This window comes from Pagrus major, chromosome 6 (assembly GCF_040436345.1).
Source record: "Pagrus major chromosome 6, Pma_NU_1.0".
Lineage (NCBI taxonomy): Eukaryota > Metazoa > Chordata > Actinopteri > Spariformes > Sparidae > Pagrus > Pagrus major.
This window is the reverse complement of record NC_133220.1, coordinates 12,730,726-12,756,992: the sequence shown is the minus strand read 5'-3', so window position 1 is coordinate 12,756,992 and position 26,267 is coordinate 12,730,726.

Genomic DNA, 26,267 nt, shown 5'->3' with positions numbered 1-26,267 from the left:
GCAGAGTCAGTATGGAGTTCAGAATGAGAGCTCCTGTAGCTCTGCCAATTGAAATTCTTAATATACGAATGTGAGGCACTCATTTCATTGGCTGCTGCTGACAAATTTTACCAGCTGTAGCTATTTACCAAGCTTAAAGTTTTAACCAGAATCTAAACACCACACAAACTACATTTTTACACCATGAATGTATTTTTTACTTCTCTATGTAGAAGTTTTGATTGGCAGTGGCAGCGCCATTTCCACTTTGGATTCAAATGGCGTGCACGTGAACAAGGGATTCACTTGGGGCAATTCTAGCATGTACTGGATGAAACTCAGAAGATGTCGGCAATGCAAACTCTGCTCCTAATTTCAGTGTATGCCCATTCATCACGCAATGATGTAATGTTGTACTTCAGACAGAATAACTGCTCAAGGCATGGTCATACCCAGGCTCATTTATGCTCCCTTGCATACAAAACTAGAAATGTCCATTTCAAACAATGTAGCAGTCACTGCCCACAGATGTCCGTGCGTCCTTTACAATGGCATGGATGTCAAGCAATACAACCACTAGAAGGCGCCGCTCAAATCATCAAACTGGTCTTGCGCGAACCTCTACTTTTCCTTCTTGACTGTCCAGCTCCCATTCAATTCCTGTCCAATCTCCTCCCAGCTGTTCTGTAGTAACTGTTTGTGAGGGAACATCAAGCAGATGTTTGAAACTTCTCGCCAACTGATAACCTCTCCTGCCATTTTTAAAACATCTTCCTCTTGTCCTGTGGTTGTGTCTCGCTTGAACTATTGGCTACACAGCTACGCTGCTCCCGATGATTATCGGAGGTACTGCTCCATTGGTCTGTCTCCGTAAGCTTTCACAAAATGAGCAGAAATGTGGAAGGTATGAACGCAGAGTACGGACAGAAGGCTCCGTCCGTATCATAATGTGTATCTAACATTGAGCATAAGTGAGTCTTAAGATATCCTTAGTGCTACCACCAGTAACCACAGATATCACTAAATCTTCAGGATTATGACTTTACTTTCATGTTTGGCAAAGTTCAGTCTCCAGTCTATTTGAAATGTTGGTATTCTGTGTACTATTTTTGAGAAATATAATCTCAAAAGACAGAATATATATTTACTACATATTTCATTGTGCAATCCCGTGTTGAAAAATAAATGACCTTGATTCCTCGATTTCTCGATACCTTTACCTTTTACAGCTTTGTTGGGCTCCATTTGATGAATGAGCCTCACTGTCAGGAGAGATACTGTAGTACCTTACACAGGACCTTGCCCATTCTCAAGGAGAGTTTCTTTTGGAAAACCTTCACTGCTCCTGTCTCTGTTGAATTGGAGTAAGTGGGACGAAAAACATAACAAAATTGGAGAGAATAATCCAAAGCCCGTTCATATCAGAACTGAAACAGAGGGGAAAAGGTAGGATGAAAGAAAAGAAAGTCCAAAAATAAAAGTAAATGTATATAAACACACAGAGTGTAGGTCGTTTCTGATTGTCGAGGAAAAATTCTCCCTTCTGATGTTCACTTCTCTGTGGATAAAGCTCTGCCCGGAGGGCTTTTTGGTGAACCATAAACAAGCCAACCTTGAATCTTGTTTCCGTAACGGCAGTCACCCATATCATCTTACTGGATTATTCAACAATATTTGCTTAATATGGTTACAAAATTGGCAGAATTAGATATTTAGCTCTGGCACTGGCCTCATTAGCACTGGATTATGGTGGGACTTGAGAAACAGTCAGTGCCCATGGGCTGCTTCTCCAGGGCAAAAATCATTGTGTTGTGTGTTAGCATGCTGCGACCAACCAGAACTAAGAAAGAGCACAAGCCCTTCTTCCTTTTAAACCACCTCAGAGTAAAAATGACAACCTATCGTATAAAACCCTATGTACCCTATAGAATTATGTCCCTCATAAATCCATAATTTCCTTTAAAAATATCTAGGCAATTTTTTATTTCTTGTTTTATTGACAAACTTGGACGTGTTTATTGATCAATTTCAATGACAGTGCATGATGATAGTCTGCCATGTAAAGAGAAAAACATTCGTGAAGATGCCACAACTCTTTTCTCCCATGTATTTAATTTATTTATTAAATAAATTATTATTGAGCTGGACCACAGACCCAGAGGGCATACTATCTTGCTATGTGGTGCTCCCTGATGGAATTGACCCGGGTTGTATTGACTTTAAAGGAAATCGCCTGCATCCCATCAGAGTATGTATTTTTATGTTACACCCACCTAATAATCTTTTTTTTCCACTGGTAGGTCACTAAGAGGTCAGCCAGTAAGTAAACACTTTCTACATTAGTTCATTAGAAATACTGCTGAATTCTTTGGCTGAATGGGTTCCCTAAAACAGCACTCAAGAAGCCTCTTCAACTGTAAACATAATCAAATTGGGGGTTAAGCTAGCTGCTTACCAGCATACCAGGTAGGAAAGCTTGAATAAATGCTCAAAATTCAGTCACCATGTTCATAAAATACACACAAAACAACTTAACAAACATGTTCACATTAACAGTTAAACATTAGTTTATGTGTTTTCAAGGATAAACCCCTTGTGGCAAGGAGGTTGTTAAAACAATATAGACATAAATAAACACTAATAAACAATTATGGAGTAATATACAAGACAATATTCAACATAAAACAAACTTAGTTACCAAAGTGTCCAACTGAATTAATGCCCCACAAAAAAACAATGGGCATAACAGAAAAAGTAAACAGTGAATTAATGTGGTTTGCATTGCATTTAAGTATTCGCATCCCTGGGGAGAGTAACCTTGCCCCAATAAGGGCTGTAAAATCAGAAAAACTCAGACAAACAAGGTTGCCAGTGGGGCAGCCATTAGAGACAGACATCCTTGTACTCCCTCACATTTCAGTCCTTAGAGGGAGTAAATAGAATCTACTGACAATGTTTGCCCCCAGGCCATCCAGATCTAATCAAGAGGTGAAAAATGCAGAAGTAAATGAAAACGCCACAAATCTTGCACCGCACCACTGCTTTGCTGTTTTAAATAGATCAATTGCCTCAGTTCTCATTGTCAGGCCCTAAATATCCTCCCCTCTGGCTTGTGGTTTAGCTCCTTAGTCCCATAAAAATAGACTTGATGGATGGCTTTGCAACACCCTGACAGAGGCAAGGGAATCCCCAAAATGCTCCCGCACTCAACCCCGCCCTCTCTAGCACCACCGCCACCACCACCAATCCATCCACCCTCCTGGAGCCAGTTGGCAGGCTGCTGTTCAGCATTTTGCCAGCCTCAGTTTGCTTTTTTGTTTGATTGAATCACCCATTCAGTACGTTTGGGGGTTCTTACATGGGCCAGTCTGATTGAGGGGACAAAGTTTATCTCTTGCAGATGACTGTGTTGTTGCCAGGAGGCATGGGGGGGGGAGAAAAAAAGCAGATAAGGGGTGAAAAACAGAGCTCTTGTATCGTGTTAGTCATCCAAGCTGAGAGGTGTGAAGGGAGAGTAAGGCTGAAATGAAGAAGGTAACAATGAGCGTGTGTGTGCTCATGTGTGCCATATTTCACTCAATTGCTACATCATTTTTAAATAATAGATCGCTCCTTTACTCACCATCAATGGGTTGAGAGATATTGATCCGCCATCCGGTCTTCTCAAGCCAAAGGCTAATATCCGCTGTTTACTACTTATAAATCTTCAGTTGATACACTAAATAATGCAGTGCCAAGCAGCGAGAGCTAGAGTTGGAGAGAGGGAGAGAGCAAGAGATGAGGCCTATGAAGTTCCATATGCTCATACAAATAGAAAATGCTCCAGATCTGCCAGTGATCATACTAAACTGAGACATTTGTCTCTGCTGGTTCTGTCCTGCTGTGCCCACTTTGGGACGATTAAACTCCAGCCGACATCAGGCTGTCCAGGAGCAGACGAAACCTTTTTAAGCCGTGCGATGAAAAATGACTGGGTGCAGAAGTGTTTGCTTGTACTTTTGGTTTCGACATTACTCAATGTAGGACACATTATTCCCCCCCCCACAAGTCAGTATGAAGTATTGAAACAATTACCCCTTGGGAAAAACTCTACAGGCTCCGGCTTTTAAAGGAAATTGCAAATACACCATTAATGATATAACACAGGCTTTCTCTCTCTTCTGTAACAAAGAGAAGATACGCGAAAGTGGAAGGTGCCAAGATCAACTTGAGAAATTCATAAACATGACACTTTCTGCTCTTAATCAAGGTCTTAAGCAGTCAGAGTATTCTCATTGAAAAGAGAAGAAACTGACAAAAAAGTCCCAGTTGTTTTTCTCTTTTTCCCCCACAACAACTGACTCACATTACAAAAGTAGTTTGAGATTAAGTATTTGTGGCCTTTGGTGCAGATAAAGCAGATTTGAAAGTGACCAAAATGTATTCCTTATCATCTCACATTCGCAGACAGCCAGAGTTCGTCCATTTTTTTTTCCATCCACTGGCGTTATTTAAATTCCACAGCCCAATATGTTAACTGAAGCCCTCAGTGCAAAAACTCTGGAGGGCCTTTCTTGAGCAGTTGTGCCATTTCTCTCGCACGGAACATAAATCAGCTGCCAGCATTGTGTGTGATGTGTGAGGGGTCAAGGGGAGGAAAATATCCTGCTGAGACCTGATGATTACTTCACAAGATATGTAAGCAGCAGCCTGAGGCAGAGGCCCACCTGGTTACAGCTTCAATGTGCATTCAGAATCCCAATGACTAATGAAAATAACATAAATCTCCTAAGTGCAGTCAGAATATAGCCACGCTCCACTTGCTGATTATGTCTCTATTAGAATCACAGAATGTTGGGCTTAGCTCTTTAGTGCACATCCGTTTCTAAATTAAATTTGATCTAATTTGCTTTCAGTCTGCAGCCTGTCCCACTCTCCCCCTGGCCAATCTCAAGGGAAAGTCATGCATCTTCTTCCAGCCAAGTCAAATTTTAGCATTACACATTTCCGGGAACCATGGAAATGTTACATTTGTTCATTTAATATGTGTCATGTCAACAACTCCCAAGGGACAAAGCTTAGGTTACACGTACTGTATATGAACTTAGTTACTCATTTGGAGTATGTCCGCACTGTTTGACACCAGCCGACAACCATTTTTTTTTAAACGAGACGTCTTGACATTTTCCAGCTGTGTTTGTGGCAACAATCAGTTATTTTAGGCCAATAACGTGACCAAACCAGACCATAGCCACATCGTTTCTACACATTCACTCCACAAATTTGATACATAAAACATATCAAATGTAACAAGTCAGTAGTTTGCAGAAACGTTGACTGCCAACATTTCTTCTGGCTATTGGGTTGCCTCTTCCTGGTTTACAGCTGGTGGTTGCAGAGATATGTGAAACTTGTTTTTTTCTGTTGTCATTTCAACACGGTCTCACTCCCAGCTCGTCAAGTATGGCAGCTTGGTCAGTGGCCTTAAGCTTCAAACTACCGTCTGCTCTGGCGTCAGTTTTACTAGTGAAGGGCTCAGCAGTCAAGTAAGCAATAATACATGATATGTAATGTCTGGTTAGATAATAAGGCTTGCTGATCAAATGTTCACATATTGTGACATCATGAGTTTTGGACTGTGGTTAATGTTTAGGCTCCAAAACTCCTTGGTTAGGTTTTGGAAAACATCATACCTTGGGTTAAAATACCAATTTTCACCCTTGTAACTTACGTGAGTGACGTAACTGATGTCATGTAATGTAAGTTACATTAGTTTAATGTCCTGTGTGGCTTTGCTAGCATCTTTGATAAACAAAATCAACCCAACAGCAACATCTCCAGGTAACTGCTACTTCTAGTTTGGGGTAAACTCAAAATGTCATTTTCCTAAGTCTGTGGCCTTACAGGTAAATTAACACCTGTAAATTAACATTATTATCACCTTACAGGTGAAAATGGTGTTATTATGTAGAAGCATCAAACACGAGATGTTTAAACTTTGAACTAGCATCACAAAAAAGGAAATTAAATTGAATGTAAGCTACAGGGGTTTTCTATCTGGAAGTTATCGTAAACAACCACCGTGATTGGTTCGATAAGTCCACACTCTCAATACAAGCCCCATGTGTCATTTTCTCTTCAATGTGCATTATATGCAGCGGACCATGGGCCATATTGATTATTTAAAAGCACCACTGGATGAAATAGATGTGCCAGCAGTGAGAAGGAGCAGAGGGCGTGCTGCATAAAACAACCAATTATATCATTCTTCACCCTCGCTTGCTGCTCTGGACTCTGGACTGGAATTATGGCTATTTAAAACATTACACAAAGAGCAACAAGAGCCTGGGTGGAATATATATGTGTATTCTGGTACATTTTGTTCAAAAGTAACCCTTCTCTTTTAGATATTGTCCACATTTTTCGCTGCTTCTGAGAATGAATAGAAGGTCAATGAACAGAAGGGACATGAGAATTATTATTTTTTTCTCTCTCCCGAGGGCATTTTTATGAGCGGGAGACCTTTTCCGTTTTCAGTATAAGACTACTCCCACGCTGACAACATTCAGGTGCCGAAAAGCTTATTTGATGGTGATGCCACAACCTGGAGTATAATCTTTCAAACACAATAAACAAGTAGGCCAAAGCATAAAACTCTTGTCTCTATCTATATGGCATGACAACCCAAAACAGCCACCTAGCAAAAGTGAAAAAGGAAACATAAAATAAATATTGAATCTACCTGTTTAAATCATTTCCAGTGGTTTGCTGCCAGTAGTCATTTTTTTCACCCTTGAACTCCTGGCTATGTGATCTCTCAGGAGTCGCTGCCAGTGGGCACTGGTGCAGCGGCTGCTATGTTCTGCTTCCTGGACTAGAGTGAACAGGAGGAAGGTTGGGGATGTGAGGCTGCTGGACTATCAGGCGGCACACAGCACTGCCTTTGACGGCCTGGTGTGTGACAACTGGCATCACTACACAGACTGAGTACCATCAGCAGACTTACAGGCACACACACTACATGGCACGGCGCACGGTCACAGTGTAAAATCACTTTGTAGTCAGTGCGCCTCACACCCTAGAGGCATGTGTATGTGTGTGTGCCCCTGGGCTCAGGGGTGCTGGAGGGGAAGGTTAAGCTGTAGCCAGATGTTGCAAGACACTGCTCCAATAGAGTCCCCAGTCAGTGTGACTAGGGAGGATTATGAAAAGGGGCTTTCAGGACTGTTGTATTTACTCTTGTCCTGGGTTGTGAACTTTTATTCAAGCAAAAACGAACACAAAGAAGCAAAAACTAACAGCGTTCATCTGTCTGTGAAGCAGGGCACATCACATAATGTAGCGGTTGTTTTATGCAATTTAAAGCCATGCCGGAAGCATCCACAGCCCAGTCGGCAGAAGAAAATGTCGGCATTTTATGTTTCTGCAAACTATGGATACATTTGGGGATTTCATACGCATGAGATTAACATTTGTACAGTACCCGTCACATTCAGATTACATGTATATGAGCTGACTTTCATGTCCAGGGGAAAGGGGGATGTTGGTGGCGTGACAGCTAGGTGAGATCGCTGTCAAGCGGAAGACCGCGGTTTGAGATGTCGTTTAAACATTTGGTAAACACAAAACCACAGTATATTTTTAATAAGACGTCAGGACATTTTCCAGCCGTGTAAGGGGCAAGCCAATGCATAATCCTCACCCTAACCAAGTTGTTTTTTGTGCCTAAACCTAACCAGAACATAAGCACAGCGTTGTCACAACATAAAACTAAAAATCGGTCTGGTGTACAGAACTGTACACTGCCAACATTTACTCCTGTGATTGTGTTGCCATCCATAAGCGACATTTTGCTATTGTGCCAACACAGTCTTTCAGATTAATTGGTATAAATTACCTTGCTGTGAAAATAAGTAACATACATGGCTCTGTTGTACACTTTAATTATATCTTTACATTCACCTGCATAAAATTATTATCCAAAATTGGCTCAAATATAAAAAGAAAAAAAGAAAGAAATTAATTACAACAAAGAGAAAGAGCCATGAAGCGTAGATTTACAGGATTTCAGTCAGGCTGGCCAACTCAAATGGAAAACATACCGTGCCAATGCTTACATATGGAGAGGGTTCTCTCAGACGAATACCCCACGGAGCCAGTCTGGACTTCTTTACATCTCAGGGCTCTTCACTGTAGTTGTCCCTCTCCAGGCAGAATGTGATAAGAAGAACTTGGCCAGTGGGATCCTCTGACCTTTGGACCTTTCCAGTGGATCTGAGGGTGAGCACCCTCAGCTTCCTCCAGCCCCCATGGGCTCTGATAAGGGCCCACTTTGCATCAGAGAGGAAAGTTACCGTGGGATTGGCAGCTATTATGGCACCTTGTTGTGACGATAACAAGACCCCCTCCCGATTATGAAGTGTCAGATCAAAGGATTTCATGAACCTGTGCTGGATTACAGCCTCTCTTCCTTATAGCACTCTTGGGATGGTGCTCTGGAATGTCGCCTGGGAAGAAGAGGATTATGCATACTGAGAAATCATATGGAATTACAGGCTTGGGCTCAGTAGCTCTGGCATAATGCTGAGCAAAAGATGGCTGGGTGAGAGAGAGAATGAAAAACGGTGTGCAGAAAATAACTGCCAGTAGTGAGAGAGAGGGAGAGCAGTTTTTTCCCTACCGTATGGTGGCTTTTCTCATGCAATGCCATCTACAGCTTTTACAGTCTCCAGTTCCAGTATAACCCTTGGGCCTAAGGCTTAAGGGGATAATGGGTGTGAAAGTGGTTAGAGACACGATGTGGAAGTGACTGTTTTCTGTGTGTGTTATGAAATACATTCAGAGAACTGAGACACAAGTTTGAATATTTGTACTCGTTTTCCAGACAGCTTCACGTCTTTGACAGTAAAAAGTAAATATTGACGTGGGATAACCAAACGCAGCAGGGTAAAGTATGATGACACGGAGGCAATTTGATTTGTGACATTTGATAAATTACTCAACACACATGGTACGACTATGTAAATATTCCAAATGTCTAGTACATCGCACTACATATCTAAAAAAAAAAAAAAGGTTTCAAGGATGCACTTATTCCTCCTCTTGAATTATTAAATGATGAAGTTCAGGTATCTTTTTTTTTTTAAAAATTGGATGATGCATTTTCAAATGAAAGTTGGCATGTATTTGATTAAAGACAGAGCTCTATTTCATATTCTGCTTGTTGTCAAGACTGTCAGAGCTCCACACTCCGTCTGTTTTTCTATCAAAAATTCACATCATGATTCAATTTTTGTCTGCAATAATACTGAAGCATGCACAGTGGTAATATGCAGATATCATGCGTCCTCTCTGGACTCAAGCGGGACGGAGCAATTTTTTTTCTTGGATAATAGATGGAGACAGGCCTAAAGATAGAAATCTGGTTCATGTTGCCAGTGTCATGTCTTAGCTGTCGGTGCTGCTCACACAGTGTGACTGTGAATGCCAAGTGCAGCCGAGAAGCAGGACCTTTGATCTTGCAAACCAAGCCTTTAAAGGGAATGCCAGACCCACTGGAGTGTACCCTGACATAGGTGATGTTAATATTTTCTCTTATGCTGTATGACAAATATTTCTCCAAAGAACTAATCAATCACACTGTACCCTGTATGGATAGATGGATGGATGGAGTTAGAACAAGAGCACATTTCAATATCAAGCAAGTCAGTGCAACAGCAGCACAAACAGTGGAATCATCACCTCTTTGATACTCTCAACAAAAGCTGAAAAAAACATTGGAAACCTCACAGTGGTTTCGAAGTTGGTCTGTTGCATTGGATTGCATTAGATTGTAGCAAACCCCCGAGAAAGTATGTATAATCAGTCACACTATGCAGATCAATTGCACTATGAAATATACAATTCGCTCTATAGTTTTTACATACATCTGCTGATTCACATTCACATACTGGGACACATGATCGGTGCTGTATTCTGGAGTTATTGGCTGTTTCGGGTCTTGGATCCGAAACTCTCATCCATGCAATCAGACAGTCCAAATGCATACCACTGATGCCACTGGTCACCCTTTGTCAGCCAGAGCCATTAGATGCTTTCTCCGCCACCTCCACCTTGTTGTTCATGGCTCCTCTCCTACCAACCCAATCGGCAGAATAAATGTTAGCTAAGTAAGTTTTTGCAAAACCGCAGATAAATTAAAACAGAAGTTCATTTAGGTCGAATTTTCTATATCTCCCTTGTCACAGCGCTCCGGTTAGGTTTACGTGCAAAAACCACCCGTGTACAGTGAGGAAAAACATCATGGTTCGCCACAGTCACTGATGGAGATGGTCCGACGTCCTGTGAGAAATAGTTGTTTTTGGTCACCACAAAAACGGCTAGAAATGTCCCCAGGAGTCCTTAAAAATATCCAGAAATCAAACTGCAGTTGGCCGTTTTGGCAGCCTTGTCGGCTTGTGCCACCGTCATCCCCTCTCCCTCCACCTCTAAAACCTGGCTAATAATCATATAATGTAACTTTGACATGCCACGTTACAAACAAATGTCAACCATGGGCATATCTACCCTCTTCCTCTTGCTCTTCTGCGCCTTCTCCATCATCTCCTCTGGGTGAACAGTTCACTCCAGCAAGATGAACTGTCTTGTGGCCTCAGAGGCCAATGATATCTTGGGTATTATTGAGGCCACTGGGTCAGGGTTGGATGTTACGTGGTGGAATTTTCAGCTGCCTCTTCACTGTCATCACCCAGTCTTGTGTCATGAAAAGCAAACCAACAGAGCAGTTCTTGGGTCTTTTCTTCAGCCCACCTTGACAATTACAATCTTCTTGACTGAATGGCAGCACAGTGGTTAGTACTATTGCCTCACAGCAAGAAGGTCCTGGGGTTTGCAAGCTGGGGGAGGCCCTTTCTTTGTGGAGTGTGCATGTTCTCCCCATCCTTTCATGGGGTTCCTCTGGGTGCTCTGGTTTCCCCACCATCAAAACATGTGTCTTTTGTTAATTCTCCAGTCAGTACCCATGAACAAGGCACTGGCTAAGATCTGGAGTTGGTCCCTGGGTGCTGTATGTTGGCTGCTCACTGCTCCTCTGGGATTGGTTATGTCTCACTACGTTGTACAATTTATGATTGTGTCTGACAAAATAATCTAGCCCTGTATGCTGGTGCCGGTCCCCTTGCAGATTTGAGGACCTGGTTGTGTCTCTAGCGCCCCTCGCCCAGTGCCTTGGAGCAGCTGCTCAGGATGTGTTCAAGGGGCGCTTTCTTGGAACACAGGTGGCATGCAGGTTTTTCTACTTTGCCCCTATATGAACAGGTTGGATGCACTGGGGAGGACATTGCGGACCCCCTGAGCCAAGAACTTGATCCTCTGGGGGTTCCACTTCCAGATGTCCTGCCAGGTAACGTTCCGCTCCATCACCTGTTCCCACTTCATCCAGGCACCCTGTCGTCTCATGGCCACTGTTCTGCTTGCTTGCTCTTCCTCCACTGAAGCGTGCACCTCCTCCTGCTCCAGCATCCGTCCCGTCTTCCCGCTGACAGTGTCGTAATGGGTCGATGTTGAGCCTCCGAGTCCGACCTTGTATTACCTTAAATTAAGCAAGAATGAATGGATATTCATTGTTATTCCACAGAAACAAAATACAAAGAACATTTTTTCTGACCAGCACCATACACATGAAAAAGCTTTAAAGTCACTGCACTATAATTAGAATTCTTCAAGTTCTTCAATTACTTTCACTGAAATGAATGAGACCTCACATTGCAATGTATTTTGAGCTTCAGTAATATTTTACAAAATAAAATTTGTCAAGCTTGTCTCACACTGTCTGATGACACACTGACACACAACTACTCAATATTTAAATAAAATACATATTTGATAAACTCATCAAAATGTATTCCGAGCAAGCTTGTCAGAATATCTGCAATATTCAAAAATGTCTGTAGTGAAATGTGCATGAACAGTAAGACTTTTTCTTATCTGGATGCTAACATCCTTAACCGATAATGGATTGGCCTCAGGGTTGATGTTTGACACAGAAAATCAACATTGTGGTGTGACTTCTCTCAAATGATTTTTTTTTTGTTTGACCCACAGTGTGAGTGTGAACAGATTTGAGCACCTCAGACACAAAGACACAACAGACACAGGCTGAAGGAGCGACAATAAATATCAAATAGAAATGAGGTGATGATCGAAACCGAAGCCTTCTCCCTCTGGCCCTCAAACCCTCAATCAGCGAGCCGTGATCCTCTGACAGCAGCAATCACAATCCATTGAAAATGTCCCTCTCATCAGAAAATGGCAGCATGCAGAAATCTATAAAAAGGTTTTAATGTTGTGGGCCTGTCATGATTGCCCAGGCTTTTATCTGTTATTCACCGCGTCACACTGTTCTACTCGCTCCTGCTTGTCTCCGCCAGGCCAAAGACAGGCAGAGAGCATTATGTGTAATGGCAGCTCCATTGTTGCAGGTAGATAGGCCATATCTTATCAATACTAATTGTATCTGCTTGCCAGAGATGGTTTCTTCCTGCCTCATAATTTGACTGTTGCCTGCTTTTGCAGAGGAAACCAGAGAAAAGGAGAGAAGAGATGGATAGACGAAGATTTTTTTTCATGAGTTGATAGATTGTTTACTTTCCATACTTGGCATGTATACGCACGTTAACCACAAATGACATTTTCCTACAATTTTTTAGAAAATAATTCAAAACCACCAGGAAGTCTGAGGGCTTGGTTATGAAGTGGATTGACGGTTTCTTTTTGTCATTAATAATAACGATAGCCACTGTCAATAAAGCAAGATAAAGTGCGGGGTGTTTTAATAGGAAAAAGTCGGTGTGTTCAGAAATTCATTTCCAGCTCATTCAGCTTAAGCTATTTTCGATGTTCACAGTGGAAATGATCAAAGGCTCCACTCAGTGTGTTCCTCAGACATTAAAGGAAAGAAATGATTTACCTCTGCAAATGAAATACCTCCTGGAGAGCCATGCCCTTGCATGTCAATGACTCGAGGATCCAACAATCGCATGTCGAGAAATATTGAGGGCATGGAGTTGTTTTAAATGTTTGCCAATCAGATTGGCCTCCCATTTTGATGGGTGCATTCAATTAGATTTCCACATCAAATAGAAATTCAGCAAGACAATAATTGGTTTGGCCACGCTTTGATTTCACTCATTGACAAAACAGAAATTGTGCCTGCTGCTAAACATGAAATACGATACTATATTCAGTCCTATACATTCTCGCAAACATCAATGAGAAAAACACTGCAGCCAGATTTAATACACTGATGGAGTAAAACCACTTTTCCTGATATCTTTAAAGCAGCAGTCATTGTGACAAGTGTGGAGATGGTTATCATTTCACATTTGGCATCAGTTGGAGAGCTACACCCCTCCAGGGCTGACAGGAAGTACGCTGTGTTGACGGCCACTGACCTCTTGTCTTCAAAACACCATAATCCTATCAGACCTGCCTCTGGACTGGTGGTTAAAGAGACGATCCTTTCACCAACGCGACCCCAACAGTTACTGCTGTCGATTAACAACAGCGTATCCTGACAAAGTGTCCTTGAATGGGACGCTTAATTCTCATCTGTTCACTTGACAGAAGTCACTAAAACTAAAATATGTACTAGAAATGTAAATGAGGTGTTTTTCAAAGTTGGCCACTGACTTCTCTTCCCCACAATGCTGTACATGTTTATCAGACTCGCCTCTGGCAAACAAAACATACCAGTTCAGGAAAAGAAGCTGCAGTATTCCCAGACCTTTGTCCCTACTCAACAGTGCTATCAACACCACCATGACATTCTGAGTAGACAGATGCAGCATATGCACTGTATATATGCATGCACACAAACCCTGAGGCATAAATATAGTATATCTTTTTTTCCCCTCCAAACTAAAATGTTCAAGAGCAGATATGCTAATGATCCTTGGATAAACTTCGATTTTAACCTGTATCGTGCTACTTTTACTTATAAATAAACAGGCAAAGACAATATCATAAGCACGTCAACAGTGTTTGTGTAATTGAACCTTCCTAAATTCAGCGAGCTTAGTACCTGGATGTAACATTACGATGTACAGTCAGATTATATTGATGCCCAGATCTTAAAGGACAAATCACATTGTGTACAGTCACTTCTTAGGCTAGTCAATTTTAGCAAAACCTTAGCTAACTAGCTAGCTAACATACTGTATAAAAGTCAGCGTGTGGTCTGGTAGTCAGGAATAACTACATAAAGTACTTTAATAATCCCCCAAAAGTATCAACTAAACGCTGCAGCAGCCGGCTAAACAGGGCCGGCGTCGGCATGTTTCTCACTTTCAAGCTTGTCTGATCGAGCGACCGTAACTAAGTGTGGCGAAACTTTGAGCATTGCCAAAAGTGGGAAGTTCTGAGTTTGGTTTAGATTTGATAGAAACAAACAACCATTTGGAACAAATATGGCTGCATCCCCATTGGAAATACATGACATTACCTATTTCCAAATAAGCCCAAACCACCCCTAACCAGTCAGAAGAGTACAGAAAAAAACATCACAGATAGCAAAAACTGTTGCTGGCAGGAAATGTCGTATTCTTGTAGGACTCTATCACTTATAGTCTCGTAGAACAGTGAATATAAAGCTACCACCAGCAGCCTGTAAGCATAACTTAACGCTACATCCGCAACCGGTGGAAACAGCCAGCTTGGGTCTACCCAAAGGTAACAAGATCCTCCCATCAGCACCTATAAAGCTGCTTCTGGTTATATATGCTTTACCTGCAGTGCCAGACATTCACATGGGCATTAATGCTAGACATTTTTATGATTTCAGCCAAGACTGTTCTTATCCTTTAAAGTTTTATTGAACACAACTTGCTCTAGCTCCGGGGCGAGTCTCGAAGATAATCTACAATCTTCAATTTGCGTCTTATTCTATAGCTTTGAGGAAGGATGGTGGAAGGGGTGAGAGGAGAAAGGAGAGAGAGGGGAGATGAGGAAGCACAAGCCCCGTCAAGCAGGCTGGCCACAAAAAAATGGCAGCCTGTTTAATTCCTTCCCGTGGTCTCTGTGGGAGAGTCACGTCCCTGCTGAGGCTCACCACTGCCGCTCTTTGAAGTGTGCACAGCTGGGACGTTCACACTATTCTGCATGACACATATACTGAAACATGCAAGGGCTCAAGTCTCACGCAGGCATGTAAAGGAGATGTACTTGATTGTTTCTTGATGGTTTCTGACGTTTTCATATTAAGTGTATGTCTTGTTTTTGGTCAAATAACAGACGGATTGCATCAAGGGCGGTCTCCCCACGTCTAGTCACATTTTATATTGCTTTAGCAATGATTCTTGTTTAAACACAGCAGAAGCAGAACCGAAACAGAACCCATCAATTCATTAGGTGCTGTTTGCACAGAGACAAAATAGCCTAATTAAATTTGTTTTATATTAGAAAGGTTTCATTTCCTTTCATACAATTTTCCTCATGAATGCTGACAATAAGCGCCGAGGCCACGTTTCTCAGCGCGACACCTCCAATGTACATCTGATAATATCTTATCTATTTGGGAGCACTTATTGCAGGTGTGTGTCACATACTGTATGTGTCTCATGTCTTGAGAAAATAAAATAAGCCTTCCATCTGTCTTCCTTTTCCCCTTCAGTAAGTGCCTGCCGTGAACAACAGTGTTCTGTAGTCATCAAATGCAAAGTCATCATGCCTGTTTAGCCAATCAGTTCCAGGCAGGGCGATAAGGGAGGGTACAAAATAAGGTTCATCCTCAAATGAATTCTGTGTTCATTGATAAACCTCCGCTGTAGCTCACAGCCTCACTTTGCCTGCCTCCCTTCGCGTAGCTCCTTCCTGGCAATCTGAAAATTCAAATTGGTTCTGCACCAGTCAGAGTCAGTCTCTCCTTGTGCTCATCCCTCACACTAGTGTAATATATTACAGATAGTGGAGATGGACTAGATTATGTTGGCAGCCTCAGTGATATGTGTGCGTGTGCACACAGTGCGGCTGCAAATACTGCGTGTGAGGGATGAGAATACAGGCATGTTTCATTTATTAAGTATGTTCATGAGGTGTGTCATCTGTACAGCAAAGGTCAACCAAGGTGGATTTAACAGCTGGCAACAACGTGGCATAAATATTCCCCATACTGCAGCCAGAGCTCATATAATATGATGTGAGATCCAGTATACTGAAATTGCCTACAGGAGGGGAAATTGGCCATCTGCTATCAATTTGAATCTAAGTTAATAGTTTGTTCGAGTCAGTCAGGTGTTCCTGTGTGTTCATCTTAACATCTTAGTGTTTTGATACACAGGCACACAAGTCTGTGTACAAGTGGAGTGTAATCATATGCAAACCCCTGTTGATGACAGGATAGGTCATTGTGATGGCCGCACCTGCTGCCACACAGCTGATTTAAATGTTGGTCACCCTCCTGCAATCACACACACCTTAGTTTTCTTCATAGTTCACACTCTTGGGGGCAGCATAACCGCCTACTGCTGCTCACTATACTGGATGTGGTACCCTTTGCTGTAGCTATCTTTGGCTGTAATGACTAGCTGCCATTCTAGCTGCCGTTAGCAAGTAGCTTCGAAGGTCGTTGAGTTAAGTGGCTCTATTAGCCAACTGGAGACTGCCCGCATCACAAACTCGGCTGACGCCGCAGGCAACGGGCCTCAATCAACAGGCCTTCACAGTGGCTGTACACCAGACTGGGACTGAACACAGCCAGTTTGAAGACAGGGGATGCAGTATGGAGGTGATTAACAGCGGAAAGTATAACCCCAGGGATGAAGAGACAAAGAGGCGGGGCTAGGAGAGGCAGCGGCAGGGGAGAGAGAGAGAGAGAGAGAGAGTCGGGTATCAACAGCAGGTGAAAACGGCGGTAAAGCCAGAATATTTTCAAATCTTACTCTGTGAATTGAAGATTTATTTCAATCGAGCAAGAGATGATCGTGGAGTGTTTTACTGTGAGTTAACGAGGATATTACGAGAAACTTCTTTGAGTTTATTTTCCTAGCTGGGTTATCAGACCATCAACTCTTGTGGTACAAAGTATTAGAAGACAGAACGGTCCGGGGCTAGCTGGTTAGCATGCTAATTTCAGTAGATATCTCTGCATAATGTCAAGACTGTTGTTTCTTCACACTCATTCCTTTTTCCTCATTTCACCTTTTGACGTTCATACATCAAGCTACTTCTCTATGGATATATTTGTATCACTATTGTGGATATATTTTTACTTTTGTAGATTTTATAATGCTTTTGTTCTGTTTTTAGTTTAGTTAGCGTTTGTCTGTGTTACCCACTTTGCTTCTACAGTAGTCTGATCAGCCATGCTTCCCGTTGTGTTGGTCTGTTCAGCTCTATTCAGTATTCTATGTCAAGTTGTTTAACATAAACTTTGCTGTTTGTTTAGACTACACATGCCTGCCAACTCATTCGCTCAGACACGTTTGCTAATGAAGGCCCAACGAAAAATCTAAATTCAAGATAATCTGGTTCTATTCGCTCGTCAGTGCATTCCAGTTTGTGTTCACGTCGGCTTTTTACAAGCAAACCGAAAGTTGTAAGCGTGAAGTCACACAGACAGTTTTGCTTATTTTACATCCTGCATCTTCAGTAGTAAATGGACCCATGTGGGGAAATTAACTTCTGACAAAAGCGAACCATGCTGCACTTCTTCACTGCACCGTATGTGTTCGGTCATATTCTGTAGTGTCACACAGCGCTCATGACAGAATAAGTGGTAATGAATATTATCAGTGGACACTCAACCTCATTTTATGAATAATGACAAGCAATTAGAAAACAGCATGAAAAAGAAGCGTCTTATAATATGACATTATGAGAGGACAGTTATTGTATGGTCATTATTTTTCACTTGGGACTCGAGTCTAACGCTGTCTGATATACCAGGGGGAAGCCTCTGCACTCTGACATGCGTATCAGAACTCTTCAGTCGCTTTCAAACTGATACTCAAATCACATAATTGCTACCACCAACTCCCTGGGTTGTACTGTTTTGCTTTCACACAACAAACAAACCCCACCGGAGTTGACTTGGAAGAGGACCAGGGCCCACCTCTTCAGGCGGTCCTGGCTCAGTTGTTTAGTATGCAATAGAATTTGACAGACAGCTACACACCAGCTGAAATGAGCTTAACCAATCAGGCGGACGGACTAGATTGTTTAAACCGAGCCAAACCGCTGTGAAAGCAAGGCCTGAGTAAAGTCGTAATGGTTTATAATTGGCCAAGTCACTTGGAGTTAGCACATGCACCATCTGTGGTTCCATAACTGATACCTGCAGACAATAATAAATCACAGAACATATGTACGACGTTCCAATTTATGACATATTTACTCGTTTCCACTCAGAATGATCCACTTTCATCATATTTCAGAGTGTGGGCTGCAAGATGACACGTGTGACATCTGTCTGACTCAATATACTTAATTGATTTTCTGTAGTTCACAATACTACCGCGCTGCTCTTCTGTAATGCAGCTCATTCACAGAGACAGATGTGATGTGTGCTTCAATGATATAATAATAGTAACTGTCTCATACAGAGTGTGTACAGTACGGATGGGGTGGGGTGGGGGTGGGGGTGGCAAACAGGTTGCTCTGTATGTGATTAGATGAACGCTCTCCTGCACCAAACGTGTTTTAATATGGTCTTTACCGTGCCGCTGCTGGCTATTTGCACTGGCCCGGAGAAGTAGATCACAGAGCTCTGAACAGCTGAACCGAGTACAAAAGGAAGTCAACACAACAACAGATGTGAATAAATTGTAAATCACCATAATCGTGTTCCAGGAGGCCCCCAAGAAATGGATGATGTCATTAGGGGCACAGCCGGTGCCTGGTCCCAGAACAGCCTCTCAGGTGGAATGTACTGCAGTCCCACTATTCCCCTGTCGGAAGGTAATGTAGAGTCCAATATCTACTCTCTCCTTGGAGGGGGAGGCTGCTTTCTTGTTGAATAATTGAGACCTAGATAAAAGACCAATGGTTTTGCATTAGACAACAACGTGGCCTCATTGGCTCTTACTCTCCTTTTAAAAACACCTTTTTGTACTGTCTGCGTTTTCTCTCTCAGTCTCTGTCTGACCTGTTGTCTGATACACCCCCACGCTTCTTTAAGGGGATAATTGTCTTCATAAATAATTAGGTGTTAGTGTTTCCCCTGCTAATAGCTTCCCCCCCACCATTTGGCTAGGTGTGTTTAAAGTTACTGATACGACGGTGCTGCGAAAAGATAAACTGAGGTAATGTCCAGGTTAAAGCAATGCAACCTTATCTGTTTCTCCTAAAGGTGGAGATATGGCCTTACAAACTTCCAATTGCTGGCCAGCAGATGTTATCGCCAAGCCAACATACACATTAGCGCTGCCCACCTCTACTGCCTGATGATAGAAAGGCTATTTCTCAGTTCCTTTCACCCCTGCATTCCCTGCCAACTTGGCAGGTCGGTGTACCGACATCCCACATGGTAAAGCCATTAGAAATGTTGGGCCTGTACCACTACACGCTGCTGTTAAGGGACTCTTGAACACCCAAGCTGAACACCAGGTCCACGCAGGCCTTTGATTACGGCTCCATGAACACGGTCCGCAGGATCTAATCCAACATGCAAAGGTGGAAAAAGAGAAGCATGTTGACACTCACAGGCTTTGATTTCTTCATCGCCTTCAAGACTATCCAAGTTGATGTTTTGCCATTTGTAGTCATTATAGTTTTAGAGAAGAAGATGTGTAAAAGTCAAAAAATGTTCAAATTAAATTAATCATGCAATGACAGTATTTGCTGCTCAAACCAACTAAAGTTTATCTGTGAGTTATTTATTTCAACATGTTCTCACTCCCAAATACGACAGCTTGGTCAGTGGCCATTAACTTCAAACTATGACGCTCTACCTAACCCTGCAACATCCGGAACATAGTGGCACGTCTTACTTTTCATTTCGGTGGCCATGTAAACAGGTTAAAGGAGCCACACAGCCCACATGAGCAGTATGGCTCAAGCAGACTGCAGCGGCAATCTAGAAATTTGGAGTCTCGCCTATTTTTTCCACGATACATGCGTGGTTCTTCGCAAAAAACAGACCTGGAAACAGTCTGTGTACAGTCCACACCGGCATTTCACTACAGTTTAATGTCGATATCTGTCGAATATGTCGCACAGATAAGGACAATATACAAAACAGGCGAGTGGCAGTAATTTTCCAAGACTCCCTTTTTCCTTCTCTCCTTCCCTCACTATCTCTCTCTCTCTCTGTCCCACTCTCTCGCTCTTTCAGTAAAGGTAAAGGAAAATCACGGCATCATCTGTCTTGATGATAATCAACAAGAACAGTGTTTGGATATGGAATACGTGTATGTGCCGCTGTAAAAAAAATGTGGCTGTATTTTGAAGATAATGTGTGAAGCCCCAAAGACGATGAGCCTTAATTGTTCTGTACAGCATGACAAGTGAAAATGAAGTGTGCATACTAATTGGCTCGAATTTGAGTCTGACAGGCACTTACCTTTAAAGGTCACTGGTCTTGACACACCGAATAGGCCACCAAAGCCCAGAACGTCTTGGGTTTCTCTTTTCTCTACCACCCAGTCTCTTTTTACCCAGAGTATCCCACAATGCCGTGGTGTCCTGGATTTGAAGTTTCCTCATGAAAAGACCACAGTTTGTTCCTCTCTTGGTCAGCACAGAGTAGTCTCAGAAAGAAGTACTGTTACCTTTCTTGTTTTCTCTATTGTTTGTCTCACCTTACATTCAACTCTGGGTCATGCTGCCTGCAAGCACTTGAATGATTCCCCTGTTGTCAGATAAAAAGAATGGAGGGAGGTAGAGGGGGAGTAGACCAGTCCTGCAAGCATCTTGGTACCGCACATCAACACTGAACCCGACTCGTGTGAAAACACCGACGCTAGAGACAGACAGAGAGGGAGCAAAAGAGGGTGGGGAGATGTCACAATAGGCTGTTCTTCTTGAAGAGACACAGGTTTTCAGTGAATGCAACAGACTGCATGTTCTGTGAATCAGAGGTGGTCAGCGCAGTAGTTGTGGAGTGGTGTGATGGGGAGCTGACACCAAAGTGATGCTGGCAGGTGTGATGGCAAAAAAAAAAAAAACAGGTGTAAAAAGGCTGGCTCTGCTGTGGGGCTGAGCTGTAACACAGTACTGGAAATGAGCATGACGACGAAACTGAACTCCATTTGAGATAATACATCCCACCCGGTGCTGTGATGCAGCTACGGAGCACATTCAGCCTCACATATTCAGATTGTGCAATGATTTATGCCCAGATGCACCAGCTGGTGGGGTGCCTGCCAGCACTGTCTGTATGAACTACCTTGGACTGTCTTCAGATTTGTAAGTGCTGTACCTGTACTTGCGGCATTTTCTCGCACAGTAGACATTTCAGAATACATGTATATCTATATTTAATATATTAGGGATACTCCGATCAGGCACTAAGCACTAACACCAGTCTTACAAGTTGTCTGTTGTCTAAGCGGTTCCTGTTTTTATATATGTTATAAAAATCTCCTGCATCAGAGATCTTATATAAAACCCTTGTGTATGTTATTTCCGAAGTTGTACTTGCTGCAAAATATCAGCCTATATGCCTCTATGGTACTGTATTAACCTCAAAAGTAATAAGGTATTCCACTGAAAGCAGTGATTTATTATGTTATATACCATTGCACTTTTCCCCTCTTGATATTTCTCAGAATAATCTCTGTAAACAAATATCTGCATATGAATGCAGAATCTGTAAGCAAGAGACGAGATTTTGGTATCGGAAGCATTCTAGTTTCTGTTTGTAGTCCAAGCACTGTTGAGCAATCACTTCTAAGAAAGTTTTGGTTGCATGGAGGTCCCAATCAACGATTTGCATCAGCTCTTAAAAAAATGGATCTACATTAATATGCAGATATCTTCATAGAGATTAGTCGTCTCTCACCTCTCAGCTGTTGAACTATTTGCCCACGCAGTTTTTCACATCACTGTCTTCATCGTCGCCTGACTGACTGAACCCTTCAAGGATGCCCCTTTCTCACTATCACCTGTACTCAATTAACCTGTCTACAGGTGTAACGTTCCGAACAGGTGTTTTCTGAGCGTTCCACGACTTTCTTAGTCTTTTGTTGCCCCTGTCCCAACTTGTGTAGAACACGATGCTGGCATTAAATTCAAAAGTTTATCAGCTTAAACAATAAATATAGTTTCTATGTTGTGTATTTAAATGAATAAAGGTCAAAAAGGATTTGTAAATTCAGCTTTTATTTCCAATTTTTTGGGGGGTTAAAACAACTAAACTCAGTTTAATAGAGGCAGGAGTTTGTTTGAGCCTGCCAGGCTACAGCTGACTTAAGTATGTGCAGTTGTAGTTTTAAGAGCTTATTTCTATTGAACATTCTTTCTGTCATTTCTGTTTTTCTGTTTTGTTTTTTCACACACAGTGCATTATCATGCTGTCATGCTGTTCGTCGCTACCTTGGTAAAAACAAGTCCTTTAAGTGCATCTCGCTGTTTGAGGCAGTGCACATACACATACAGCTGTATGTGGGGCTGCCTGAGAACAAAAGCACAGAAACACGTATTAGCACTTGAATATTATAATGCGCCATGCCACTGCCAACAGCCTATAGTGACATTTGTGAAAGGTTGTGGCAGCCAAAAATATTAACCGCTAGATCCCCTTGGGCTAAACCTTTTTAGAATGTCTATTTGGAACAGCTGTGTGATACGTCTGAACACATTTCTGGAACACATCAGGTAAAGTGTATCAATATTTTTATGTCCTTTGTTAATAGAATAGTAATGTTTCAATTATGACATCTGTATGTTTGCTTCTGTATGTAGTATTCATACCTTCGACCGTATAATACTTTTAAAACATCTATAAAGCTGCTATTAGCTCCAGATTTCAAAGTGTTTTGATTTAAACATACAGCTTGGAACCAACAAGCATCATATCTTATCATGTCACATGTAATCTTGGGAGGGCATTGTACATGCTGATGTTCACAATGACAACTTTCAATGGGAAAAACTGTGAGAAAAGACTCGTATGCTGTGGTTAAACTGCGGTTAGTCAAAGCACAGGAGAATCAGAGCATTGAACAATGCAAACCACCTACGCTGACTTTTCAAAGAGAACCCGTCAAGAGGCTTCAGGACCTGCCCCTCTCCACTATTAGAACATTAAAATAATTGCCAACAATTACGATTGGGTCCACTGACTTTGCTGAGTGACTGACAGCTTTCTTTGTTGACTTTCTTTCTTTCTTTCTTTTCTTTTTTTTTTTTTTTACTGCTCAGAGGGTAGAGCTATGACAGTGGTTTACCAAGAAACACAATCATTTATCAGTCAGATTAATAGGCATCTGTCGGACAGAAATAGTTGGTTGTGTGTGTGCGTGTGCGTGTGTGTGTGTGTGTGTGTGTGCATATAAAACAATACATATACTTTATATATATTCTTCTTTCATTGCATTCTTGTGTTATTAATGTCATCTGAATTCCATTCACCTGTAGAGGTGGCATAGCTTGGAACAGCATCACTGTGCTGCAGATGTAAAGTCATGTCTTTCTGATGGTTAACAAAGTGAAATTACCAAGTGTCTTGCACCCTGCACCCTCATGACACTGTGTGGCACCTGGCTACATGCCACTGCTGTAATCAAACATAGCCGATATCACACGTCTGACTGATGAAAGGCCACGCCGAAGTCTGATGTATTTAAATTCACCCCACTAATCTAGTATGGGACTGTTGACTGATGAAGTAGCCTATGGCTTCTCACAGGACCTATGAATAATTTAATAGAGGTCCAAGTTTAATAGGCTCCATTATAGTGGCGACGGGATTCTACTTATGGTATCTTACAGTACTGTTTGCCAAGGTTAGGTCTCACTAGGGGTCACTTAGTCATTTGTATTTTATCTATCTATCTATCTATCTATCTATCTATCTATCTATCTATCTATCTGGGTCTGTCTGTCTGTCAAAAAACTGAAAAAAAGACCACAGTTACAACAAAAAAATAAAAAAAACGCAACAACAAACACCCAAAACATCTCTCCAGCATACATATGACTTTTTTCCATTGCTCCATGTTTTCATGCTCTCAGAGATTCATGTGTCCCTTCATCTGCTGGCAGTAGCTTATTCACTGGCGCTGACTGATTTATACACAGGATAGAGGAGGAAACATTCACACACAATACTCCTCGGCTACCTGGCCTTCTGTGGTTGTTGAAGAGGGAATGGAATCCGGCCAGGAGCTATTGTAGCACTCTGACACATTGAGCTATAGAAGTCATTGCTGTATAAGCCACATGGAATATAACATAATATGATATCGGTCATGTAGACCAGATGGGTGGGTGTTTTTATGGTCAATCGCAAGGAAAGAGATAGGTAGTAAGTTCATTTTATACACATTTACAGAAGAACAAGAATGCTGTATGTCTGGCTACAAATGTACAATATTATATCTAGATTAAGCCAAATTAACCAATTAAACCCAAATAATCATCATAAGAGAGTAGCGGCAAGGGACTTGCTGAAATAAAACTCTTACTTTGGACAGATTCTGCAGTTTGAAGTGGGAGATGCTGAAAAGGGCCATTTGCAACTTCATTCCACATGCAACCACTTCATATTTCTGACCTAATGCATGCCAAGTGGCTCCAAAACTAAAGAGCAGAATCTCTTATCCAAGCCATAAAAGCAGAGAAAACTAAAACTGCGCTAAAAAGACATGCATGGCACATGCACTGGACAACTGTTTTATCCATCATATATCAAATTTATGATCAAATGTAAGATATTTTATTAGCAAACTGGTAACACTTTTTGTATGTGTTGCCTGTTTTCTGTATGCTTTCTGTATGCATGTCTTCAAACGACTGTAAAAGGCAAAATGAATTAGATCCTTTCTGCGATGCTGTCTTCAGAATGAATTAACGGTAGACCTAAATTGTTTTTGTATTGAGCTGTAAGTTCAATTTAGTGAAAATTGATCCATCAAATATTTAGAAGGAAAACTCGACAAAATAATCTTGGCAAGATTCATTTTGTGGCCACCTCTGTGTTTCGTTCCCAGATTAAAAATCTTACATAACCGAATAAAAATGTATGAGTGTCGAATGTTTTGTCCTGTGCTGTTTCTTTGTGTCATGTCTGTGTAGGATGCAGCTTTCATTAATTTTTATCTGAGAAGCAGAAAGGTCACAGATGTATCATTGTCAGTGCCTCTGTCAGAGTGCCCTCCGAGGTTGTCATGATACCAGATGCTCAGTACAAACCCCAGTCTTCCTTTAATCCCACCCTGGAAAAAAAAAAAAAAAAAATGATGTTGCAGCACAGCATTGCAGCCCACACATATGAACATTAGAGCACTGTATAACACACATCGATCATGCTTGCTGTGGCAGTAAGCAGAGGTTAAGTTAGGTCACAGGTCGACTGGGTCTTGGCTCTGTAGTAAAGGGTTAACTGGGTCTGGGGCCAGATGTTAGTTTAGGGCGCATTAAGATGACCTCGGCTCATCTCAAACGTTTTCACAGCAGTATTTAAGGTCATGAGGATTAATGCCTTCTTCCTTCTTGTGTGTCACAGTGGAGGGAGGCGCTGTGATTTCTGTGGCTCAGAAGCAATATTTTTGTGATTTGCCGGATACGCTAAACATTTCCTCATTGTATTTCCCTCCAAACAGGATAGGAGATAGGATTACACAGGGTTGTGAAAGTGGTTGGTTTTAGATTTATTGTGTTTATAGACTGTATCCTCTGCTGTCTCTATTCATGTAAGGTGTATAATATTGACCAAAACTGCAAAATACAACTTTCACTAATTTAACATTAACATTTACAGAACACTTAACCTTGCTTAATGAAATGTTATTATGTAATTATTATGTATTTTTAATGCATGTACAAATGGGCAGAAACACACACACACACACACACACACATAGAAAATGATCCCCTGCTGAAATTCTCCAAAGCCTACAGGTCTTTTTAGAGACACCCCTGCGACTACTCAGCTCCTGCTCTGCTCCTCTCAGGGTGCTAATCTGAGACTTATACTGGACTTATACCCCAGGTTGGCCAGGGTAAGCCTACACATCCACAGGCGCTTGGAAATACACCTGGCCACCTGAAAAACATCCCCTAGAGGAAATATCCCAACGTGACGGCTTCTATTCTGATTCGTCTACCTCTGGGCATGCACAGAATCACGCCAGGTCTCTTCACTCCTGCCGGGG